The 10,171-nt window shown below is 42.5% G+C and overlaps 1 pseudogene; it reads right to left on the reverse strand.

The window, feature by feature from the left end:
* Positions 1-8,993: 8,993 nt before the first annotated feature.
* On the reverse strand, positions 8,994-9,723 carry LOC136125388 (putative uncharacterized protein FLJ44553; annotated as a pseudogene).
* Positions 9,724-10,171: the final 448 nt, after the last annotated feature.

Consider the following 10,171-nt stretch of genomic DNA (forward strand, 5'->3'; position numbering starts at 1 on the left):
AAATACTTATACATATATATTTTTCTTTTTATCACACAAAATGTAGCAGATAGATAGTGCATACTGCTATGCATCTTGCAGTTTTCATTAAATCTAGCTTAGAGATTTTCCCATGTTGGTACAATATATAGCACATCCTCACTATCTTCCTTTTTTATTTCTATCTTTTTCATGGCTGCATAATATTCCATTAGTATATATAAGTGCATCATGATTTATTTCACAGGTTTTGTATTGATGGTCATTGGATTATTTCCAACCTTGCTATTACAAGTAATGCTTTAAGGAATAACCTGTACCTAGGTCATTTTATATGTCAAATCTATTCATAGGATATATTCAATTAGAAGGGATTGTTGGGTCAAAGGATATGTGCATTCATAAGATTGATTGATCTTGCCAAATTAACCTCCATGGACTTATTCCAATTTACAATCATACAAAGATAATCAAACTTTTAGATTTTTGAAAATCTGATATGTGAAAAATGATATATCAGCATAGCTTTAATTTGCATTTCTTATGTGAATATCTTTTCACACATTTATGGAATTTTCCATGAGTTGTTATGATATTGAGATTTATAATAAGAAATATATATTTGGTTTTCTGGCACAGAGCTCCTAAAATCCTTGGAATTTCCTAAGTGATGAGAGCAGTAAATGTGTCTCATGTTATGTTAACTTTTGGAAAGCACCTCAGGTTGAGGGCTGGTTGACAGGGGAGCCAACGATGTGATTAGAGGGTTGGAACTTTCAGTCCCACCACCACCTCTCCACCTCCAGAGAGGGGAGATGGGCTGGAGATTGAGTTCAATCACCAAAGGCCAATAATTTAATCAATTATGCCTGTGTAACGAAGCCTCCTTACAAACCCAAAGGTGGAGGTTCAGAGATCTTTTTGGGGTGGTGACACATGGAGATTTAGGGAGAGTAGTGAGCCCAGAGAGGGTTTGGAAGCTCCTTAACCTTTCCGCATACCTTGCCCTATGCATCTCTTCCATCTGGTCGTTCCTGAGTTATATACTTTTATAATAAACCGGTAATCCAGTAAGTAAAACATTTCTCTGAATTCTGTAAGCCGCTCTAGCAAATGAATCAAAACCAAAGAGGGGTGTCATTGGAAACTCCAATCTATAGCCCTTCTTTAGAAGTACAAGTGACAACCTGGACTTGCTACTGATCTTTGAAGTGGAGGGTGGGCAGTCTTGGACTGAACCCTTAACCTGTGGGATCTAATGGTATCTCTGGGTAGATAGTGTCAGAACTGAGTTGAATTGTAGGATAGCCAGCTTGTTGGCATGGCAAAACTCCCCCCACCCCACACCAGAACTCTTTAGTTGTTTATTCATTTCCATTGCTCATTTTTCTATTGAGTTGTCAAAAAAAATTTTTTTTTGGTCTTATTTATTTATAGTAGTGCTTTGTATCGATATATAAGGGATATTTGTACTTTGTAATATAAGTTGAAAATACTTTTTCCTGGTTTGTCATTTATCTTTTAAGTTTAATTATATCTATAGATCTATATAGACCTATACAGATCTATATAGATATATATATCACCATATATATATATATATATATCACCACACAGATATTTTTTCATTTTTACATAACTGAATTTATCAATTTTCAAATGGCTTCTGGATTTTGAGTCACATTTATAAAGACCTTCCAAGGTTATAAAGAAATTCTTCCATAATTTTCTTTTGGTAATTTTAGTATTTTTTTACATTGCAATATGATTTCTTTGTAATTTATTATACAGTGTGAAGTATGGATCCAGTTTTATTCCAGATGGCTATCCAGTTATACCAACACCATTTATTGAATAGTTACTCTTTTCTCTGATGATTTGCAATGTCACCTTTTTTTTTTTTAATTTTATTTTTGGCTGCATTGGGTTTCATTGCTGCGCACTGGCTTTCTCTAGCTGTGGTGAGCAGGGGCTACTCTTCGTTGCGGTGTGCAGGTTTCTCATAGTGGTGGCTTTTCTTGTTGAAGAGTACAGGCTCTAGGCACATGGGCTCAGTAGTTGTGGCTCGCGGGCTCTAGAGTGCAGGCTCAGTAGTGGTGCAAGGGCTTAGTTTCTCCGTGGTATGTGGGATCTTCCCGGACCAGGGCTTGAACCCATGTCCCCTGAAATGGCAGGTGGATTCTTAACAACTGTGCCACCAGGGAAGCCCCGCAATGTCACCTTTATCATATATTAATTCCTTTATCTACTTGGGTCTGTATCAGAACATTCTCATTGGTTCCATTCATCTGTATGTTTATTTATGGACTAGTCCCACATTGTTTTAATTACTGAGGCTCTGTAGTGTGTTTTAATATCTGGCAAGGCTAACCATACTACCTTTTCTCACACACAGATGTACGTATTTCTCTTCTTTTCAGAATTTTCCTGGCTATTCTACCCCTGTCTCCAATATAAATTTGAGGATTAGCTTGTCAACTTCAAAAGGAAAAAATTCAGTATTTTTATTGGAATTGTGTTAAAATTTTAAATTAACTTTGAGATAAGTGACATTTTAACAATTTTTAATCTTCCTATCCAGTTATGTCTTCTACCTGTTAAAATCTATTTTGGGTCTTCTTTTTTTCCTTTTAAGTTTTCTACATATAGGGCTTGTGCATAGTTGTTAAAGTTATTCCTAGGTATTTTCTCTTTCTCGTTGCTACTTTAAATAAGATCCTTCATCCTTCTATCTTCTAATAGGTTATTGTTTGTGCATATAAGAGATCAACTAATTTTGCATCCTTCTAATTTACTGAATTCTCTTTTTTTTTTTTTAAGTGTTTATTGAATTTGTTGTTTTATGTTCTAGTGTTTTGGGCTGTGAGGCATGTGGGATCTTAGCTCCCTGACCAGAGATCAAACCCACAACCCTTGCATTGGAAGGTGAAGTCTTAACCATAGGACTGACAGGGAAGTCCCCCTCTTATTGTTTTTTTGGTTTTGTTTTGTTTTTTTGTGGTTTTTTGAATTTTATTTATTTTTTTATACAGCAGGTTCTTATTAGTTATCTACTTTATACATATTAGTGTATACATGTCAATCCCAATCTCCCAATTCATCCCACCACCACCCACCCCCCGCTGCTTTCCTCCCTTGGTGTCCATACGTTTGTTCTCTACATGCGTGTATCTATTTCTGCCCTGCAAACCCTTTCTTATTGTTTATAGTGATTTTTCTTGGGCTTATAGAGATAAAATCTTATCATCTGTACATAGTGACTATTTTTTCTTCCTTTCCCATTTTTATACTTGAAGTCTTTATCATGTCTGATTATGATTGCTAGTATCTTCAGTAAAATTTTAATTAATAATGGTGATAGCAAAGCACTACTGTTTTATTCCTGCCTCTAGCATTTCCCTGTCAAGCAGCATGCTGGTTTGGGGGGATGATACAGATGTATTTTATCACATTAAAGAAGTATTCATCTGTTCCTATTTTGAGTGCTTTTTATCAAGTTGTTGAAACCATTAGCATTTTAATAAATGCCAGCTACAGTAAAGTTATCCTTCTGACCTAACTGTCTTCCAACCTCCAATCTCTTGCTGATGTCTCCCATTGGCTGGTCCTAATAGAAGACAGAAACGAAGGGAGTCCTAAGTGTCAGCTTCCCAGAGCACAGAGCAGGGTAGAGAAGAAGGATAGAGGGTAGATCTGGAAGAGCAGACAGGGTATATCCCATACAGAAGCCAAAAACAGATAACAAAACAAAAAGAAAACAAAAGATTAATTTCACTCTCTTCATTAATTGAAAACAAAAAGATTATTATAGGTGGCTAAAGCAATTCTCTTGAAGCTAGTAGCATTACCTTTGTTTATTAAAAAAGTAAAAGAAAAGTGTTGGGTCTCAGTCTTAGGCATTTTAACACAGAAAGCTGCTGGTACTAACCTTTTCTAGCTCTAATGTTAGCAGGCCCAGGGATTGCATTTCCCAGTCAGGATTGAGCTTCTTGAATGTAGTTTCCCTCTATATCCAGTACCTTATTTTTAAAACCTTGCCACTCCTTCCCCAGATCTAAAAATAATGTTCTAGTGTGATGGATATTAGATGGGTCAGTTGTCAGCACCAGAACCAGACACTGTATCTTCTGGGAAGGACCCAGCAGAACATGCCCTTTCTACCAGCACCTTGGCCAGGCTCCAGGGGTATTCCGTTCAGGCCTACCTCACATGCCCCTGCACATCAACAGGCCTGGCACTGGGGGCAGAGATTTCACCTGACTGTACCACATGATGCCCTCTCTGATGGACTTGCTTCCCTTCTGCCAGACATCTGGAAACTGTTCCAAATTCTGCAGCAATCCCGACCTCCTGCTGCAAAGGCTGCATATTCGGGAGACATTGTGGGTCAGAGGGTTGCCAGATAAAATACAAGATGCCCAGTTAAATTTGAATTTCAGATAAACAATGAATAATTTTTAGTATATCACGAATATTGCAAGGGACATCCTTATACTAAATTATAAAAAACATATTTTTTATGTGAAATTCAGACTCAACTGGGTGTCCAATTTTTCTCCGCTAAATCTGGCAACCCTTGTCACAAATAATCCTTCACTATGCTTCCCATCCCCTCCCCCAATTTCAAAATCCCTCCACTGGCATCAGGTTCACTAAAGTGTTAAGACAACCTGAGAGGGGTATTAATTACACAGGTCATAGTTAGGATTCACTTTTGAGGCCTTGGCCTCTGACGTTAACTCCCATTAACAGTGACGAGTTTTTCTGATCAGTAAATTTGTAAATGTTATTTCGGCACTAAGACATTTCAGTGGTGGTCGAGAACAAGTGTGGGGCATGAAAAAAGTAGATCTCAGCAGGTGTGTGTGGGAATAGGGATGGGGGCAGGGGTGTCCAGGCATAGCTTAAGGGAATGCCCACAGGAAAGAGAATGGTGAAGTGAACGTGTACCATCTGACAATTTGCCTGACTGGGATCCTTGCATTATTCCTTTCTTGCTTCCCCCTCTCCTTCTCGTCTCATCCCCACACACTCATCCCCAGGTGCAGGGCATGAGCTAGGGGCTGCATCCCAGCAGAACAGAAAGCAGGAGGCCTGGTGAAGGAAACAGCTACCAAGCAACCAAGGGCTGGGGGCAAAATAGGCCAGGAGGAGAAGTAAAACCAAGAAATATTTAAAAATTAGATGCCTGACATTTAAGGAAAAAGTCCAAAGTTAGCCAAGAATAACTGCCTACTGCAGGATTCAAAACCTCTGAATGACAAAACTTCTGAAAGAGGAAGCGATGGTAGCACGGGGCACCCTGCTGACCCTTCTCCCTGCCTGACCACTTCTCCATTCCACCCTCCACGCAGCCACATGGAGCACAGACAAGACAGAGCGGCCCTCTCCTAGCAGGCTCTGTGAACTGCATGGCTGAGGCAGACCCAGTGGCCCTCTCTATGAAGTCAATAAAGCAGACCACAGTCTTATCTTCTGAGACTGACTCAATCCACCCAGCTTTCCCAAATGCAGTTGGCCCAAGAGGCTAAGAGTTCAGTCAGCCATGAGGCAGACACAACCTTACCTCACATGGCTGCTTCCATGTGGCATCCAAGTTCACGCCTCGATACTGGCCATTCAGGGGAGCGAGCCGGGGTTAAACTGTGCCGTGTAAGTTTGTGTTGCTGTCATTTCTCCACCTGGGGTTTTTGAGCTGTACCAAGCAGCCGTGGGGCCTTTGCTGTCAGGGCTTGCGCAAATCTGACTTGCCCAGAGAATCAGAAGAGTTTGGGGCTCCCAAGCAAGGAGAGTGGTCAACTCGTCCTGGTTTGTCCAGGACTTTCCCAGTTTGAGCACTGCAAGTCTCACACTCCAGGAAACCCTTCGGTCCCAGGCAAAATGTGGTCATTCCACAATCAAGACACCAAAGCTTTGGCACCTGTACATCAGTTTCTACGGCTGTAAAATGCTGGGATCGGCCAACACAGCTTCTAACGTTCCTGCTGCATCTAATAGTCTATGATTCACCCTCACGCTCCTGACCTTACCCGTCAGCTCCAAACCAAATTCACTTGATCCAAGCCCCGAGCTCACGTAATCTGATGATAAACTAATCATCAGTGTGTTAACAGGGGAGGTTGAGAGGAGTTTAACAATGGTTCTAGGAGGAAGGCATGTGGTCACAGGTGAGTGGTTCCAGCGGTGGTAGTTCAGCTGGGGAGATGGGGTGTATGTCTCTGTGCCATCCTGAGAGGAAGATACATTTAGGCAGGCAGGCTGGGAGGCAGCCAGCCTGACAGAGCTGGTTTGATGGGCTGGTTTCAGCTTCACAGCAAAAACAATAGCCACAGGCAGGGCAGTCTTGTCTGGCTCCAGCCAACTTTCACACTATGACGTGAATAAAGTCAGTAGTTGAAACCTCAGACTGGAGAAGAAAGGAAGTCATCTACTGATAGCACTGTTTATTTATTTATTTATTTTTTGTGGTACGCGGGCCTCTCACTGTTGTGGCCTCTCTCGTTGCGGAGCACAGGCTCCGGACGTGCAGGCTCAGCGGCCATGGCTCACGGGCCCAGCCGCTCCGCGGCATGTGGGATCTTCCCGGACCGGGGCACGAACCTGTGTCCCCTGCATTGGAAGGCGGACTCTCAACCACTGCGCCACCAGGGAAGCCCTGTTTATTTATTTTTGAATGCATTTGCTCAGAGCCCTAGCCTGCCATCTGAAATACAGATATGCAGCTACCATTTTGGGGGTAGGTAAGAGTTCAAACTCTGGAATCACAACCTACTAACTGGGCAAATATTAGGTTGAATCATACGAACTTGCTGATATTAGACTTTTCTGACCTGCAAAAACAGGAATTCCACATGGCTCAGGTTAATAACTTATCTCTTTTCCTTGGTTTCCTCATGTGTGAAATGCAGATCAGCACCAACCTGGAGGGGATGCAGAGAGAAGACAGGGAGGTGCTCAGATAGCCCCTGGCTCACACCCCCTGCTCAGTGATGTCCACTCTACCGCTGCCACCGCCTCAGCCTCTGCCGCTATTGGTGAAGAAGAACTCGGGGTCCATCAGCTGAACCCAGGGGGACCCAGACTGTTTCTGGGACATGTGACACTGACAAACCAAAGCAGATTTGTCATCTTAGCTGAATGTGGACCTTCATTCTAATCCCAGGGTTAGGAAAGAAGAATAAGGTTCATACCACAGACTTTTCAGGTCATTCTGAGAACTGAAGATTTTGCCTTTTCCTCTCAGTCCAGAACAATCAGTTCCAATACCTGGCAAAGGGCTTTTATGATGGGGTTTTGCTGTAACAAAACTGGGCCCCACCTTTAGCCTTACATCTGTGTTTGTAGCAACCACACACACGCATCCATCTTATCAATTATATAGGCACACAAACACACACATTGGGAAGCCCATGCAAAACAAATGAGAGAGAGTACAAAAAAGTTACACTGGATTTCTTAGTAACTAACAGGAAGCAATAAAGAGAGGAAACAAAACATTTTGCTGTGGTATTATCATCATAATTCAATAAAATTTATTAACTTAAGCAAATTCACTTGGCTTTTTATAGCTCCAGGAATCTAGGAAATAGCTTCCTTACATATAATGAAGAAGTGCATCTTTAGGTCTCTTAGTATGTTTCTTCCCTGTAACACTCCTGCGTTTTGTCTGTTCTCTTCGAGTTCATTCCCTTGATGCTAAAGCAATCTGTTCACACAAGAACAGGGAACACTACAATCCTTAGGTCAAAGGATAGCTGGGGGAGACTTTGGATTCCAAAGCCAGCGCTTCCCTACTCTGTAGACCCCATAGTTATGATGTCACACATCTAAAAAAGAAAACAACTTTGGGCCTGGTTTGGTTTAAATTCTCTCTCAAGCAGGCCTCCTTTAAATGTGAGGAAGTTCAACTCTCAACATGTATTAACAAAAGGTGTTTACAACAGAACACCTGGTTGTGCCTTATAATGGCTTTGCTCTGTGAGTTAATTCCTTTGTCCTTCCTGGTGACAAAGGTTGAGCTTTGGAACTTCTGGGTATGGCTAGGCAGGGCATTTTTGCTTGGCGTGGCTCTCTTAAATGGGTAGAAAAGGCTTGGTTGGGCACCTGGTATTTTGTGGCCAGTAATTATACAACAATTGTTACTGTGCATTACCGAAACTTCAGTTTTTGACCAGAGGCCAGTTGCACTCTAAAACAAACATCTTTTGAAAGCCTAGTGTGTTTTGAAATTATTCTAAAATCCACTTTGCAAATAGGATTTGGTACAAGTCAGATTTTTGTTTTTACATGATGCTTTGCTTTAAGGCAGCATTTCTTTGCCTGTCAGTTGGTCTGACTTCTGCAGCTCTTACAAGTGATCTTTCCACTTAAGTTGTCCTAATGCTTCCTTTTCCCATCATCACTATGGATGACATGTACAGTGACATGTCCTCCTGGGAACAGATTACCTCTATGGTGCATGCTCATAGCTGAGGTAGGGGAAGTGATAAACATTTAAACACACAGAGAAACAAATCCCCTTTTCCACATTTAGAAGACTAGGAATCATCTATAGACAGGCTTTCCCAGCTGTGGGTTTTCCTCTGAGAAGACCAGGTCCTCAGTTCTTAAGTGAAAACGTGATCACCAAGATTGCCAGATCAATCCTTTGCAGGTGGAGCCATAGGGGACAAGGTGGAGGAGGGGGAAGTGTACATTTAAAGACCAATCAGGCAGGAAGGGGTCTAACGTGCTAGTTCCCAAATATAATAACTTCCATCAATGCCTCTTCCCCTCACTGTTAGTTGCAGGAAAATGACACAGAGACTTCACTCCACCAGGACCTGCTGAAGTTACATGTGATACACATGTGATTGAGAAATGGTTTGTTTCTTGGTATTCCCCGTCCCCAACTCCATGCCTTGGACAGCAGGCCCTTGTTTCATTGCCTCAAGGTAGGGGAATGATGGGACAGGATAAAAAGCAAAACAAGGACAAGAAACTTCTCTGAGTTGCGTTTTGTGTTATAAATGCCCTCAGAGGACTGGAGAGGATTTGGTGTATAGCCAAAGTTATTCGGAGGAAAAAGGTTTGGGGAGAGTGGGTTTTCCCTGGAAGATGAGGAAACACTTCCTCTCACTGGGGTGGGAGGAGAGATGGATGAAAAATGGGAGAGCAAAGGCCTGAGTGCGTCCTTCCCTCCTCCCCTCCCCTCCTTCCTCGGAAAGGCACAAGCCTGGAGAGAAGAATGGCTGTGGGGTGTGGGCCTACGAAGCTTCCCGGACCCTGGAGTGGCCCCAAAGTAGCAGGGAGCTGCTGGACACACATGGGCCGTGTGGGCAGGAAGGAGGCACAGATGCATCACTATCAGTGGGGAGACTAGAAGAAACTGTAGTCATCTGGGTTGGTGCCTTCTCAAAGAGTTGACTTAAGGAGCACATGGATCCCCCAGTACCTTGGCACTAACCCCTGCAACCCTGCCATGTCCCACCCCAAACCCAGACATGCCCTCGAAGGCAGAGAGATATTAAAATGATGGGACTCATTGCTGACACCTTCCAAGAGAGAGCAGGGGCTTAAAAGATAAATTAGGTTGATTTATAGTAGAATAAAAATATATTTCTTGCACACTTGGATCTGAGCTTCTGGGGTAGACAGGGTGGTGCAGTGGAGAGACTCTGCCAACCTAAGAGAGAGCTCTGTCACCGTAGTGTGTGACTTCGGACAAGTCATGTGACTACTCTGGGTCTCGAGGTCCTCAATCATTTCCCCTATTAAATCCGTCCTGACAACTCACAGCGCTGTTGTGAGGAATGGGATGTTGCACGTGGATGTCACAGAATACAGTGCAAAGCAAGGAGGCAGCCTAAATGGTATCAAATGCAAAGCATAATTAGAAGAAAAATACTACATAATAACTCACCTTGGAGAAACTTGCAGGAAAGATTGGCGAGACACCCATCAATTTCGTTTTCTCTTCCTGGCACACAAAAGACAACATTTCCTGGCTCCCTTGCAGTTAGGATGGGACCCTGTGATTGGGTTCTGCCAGTGGGATGTGGCAGAAGTAGTGGACGTAGCCACAGACTTTAACGTACTCCTTTCTCCCTTGGTGGCAACTGTTGAGGCCAAATGTTGAAGCATTTTTTGTTTGTTCGTTTTGTTTGTTTTTTAGGCCGCACCATGCGGCATGCGGGATCTTAGTTCTCCGACA

This window comes from Phocoena phocoena, chromosome 7 (genome assembly GCF_963924675.1).
Source record: "Phocoena phocoena chromosome 7, mPhoPho1.1, whole genome shotgun sequence".
Taxonomy (NCBI): domain Eukaryota; kingdom Metazoa; phylum Chordata; class Mammalia; order Artiodactyla; family Phocoenidae; genus Phocoena; species Phocoena phocoena.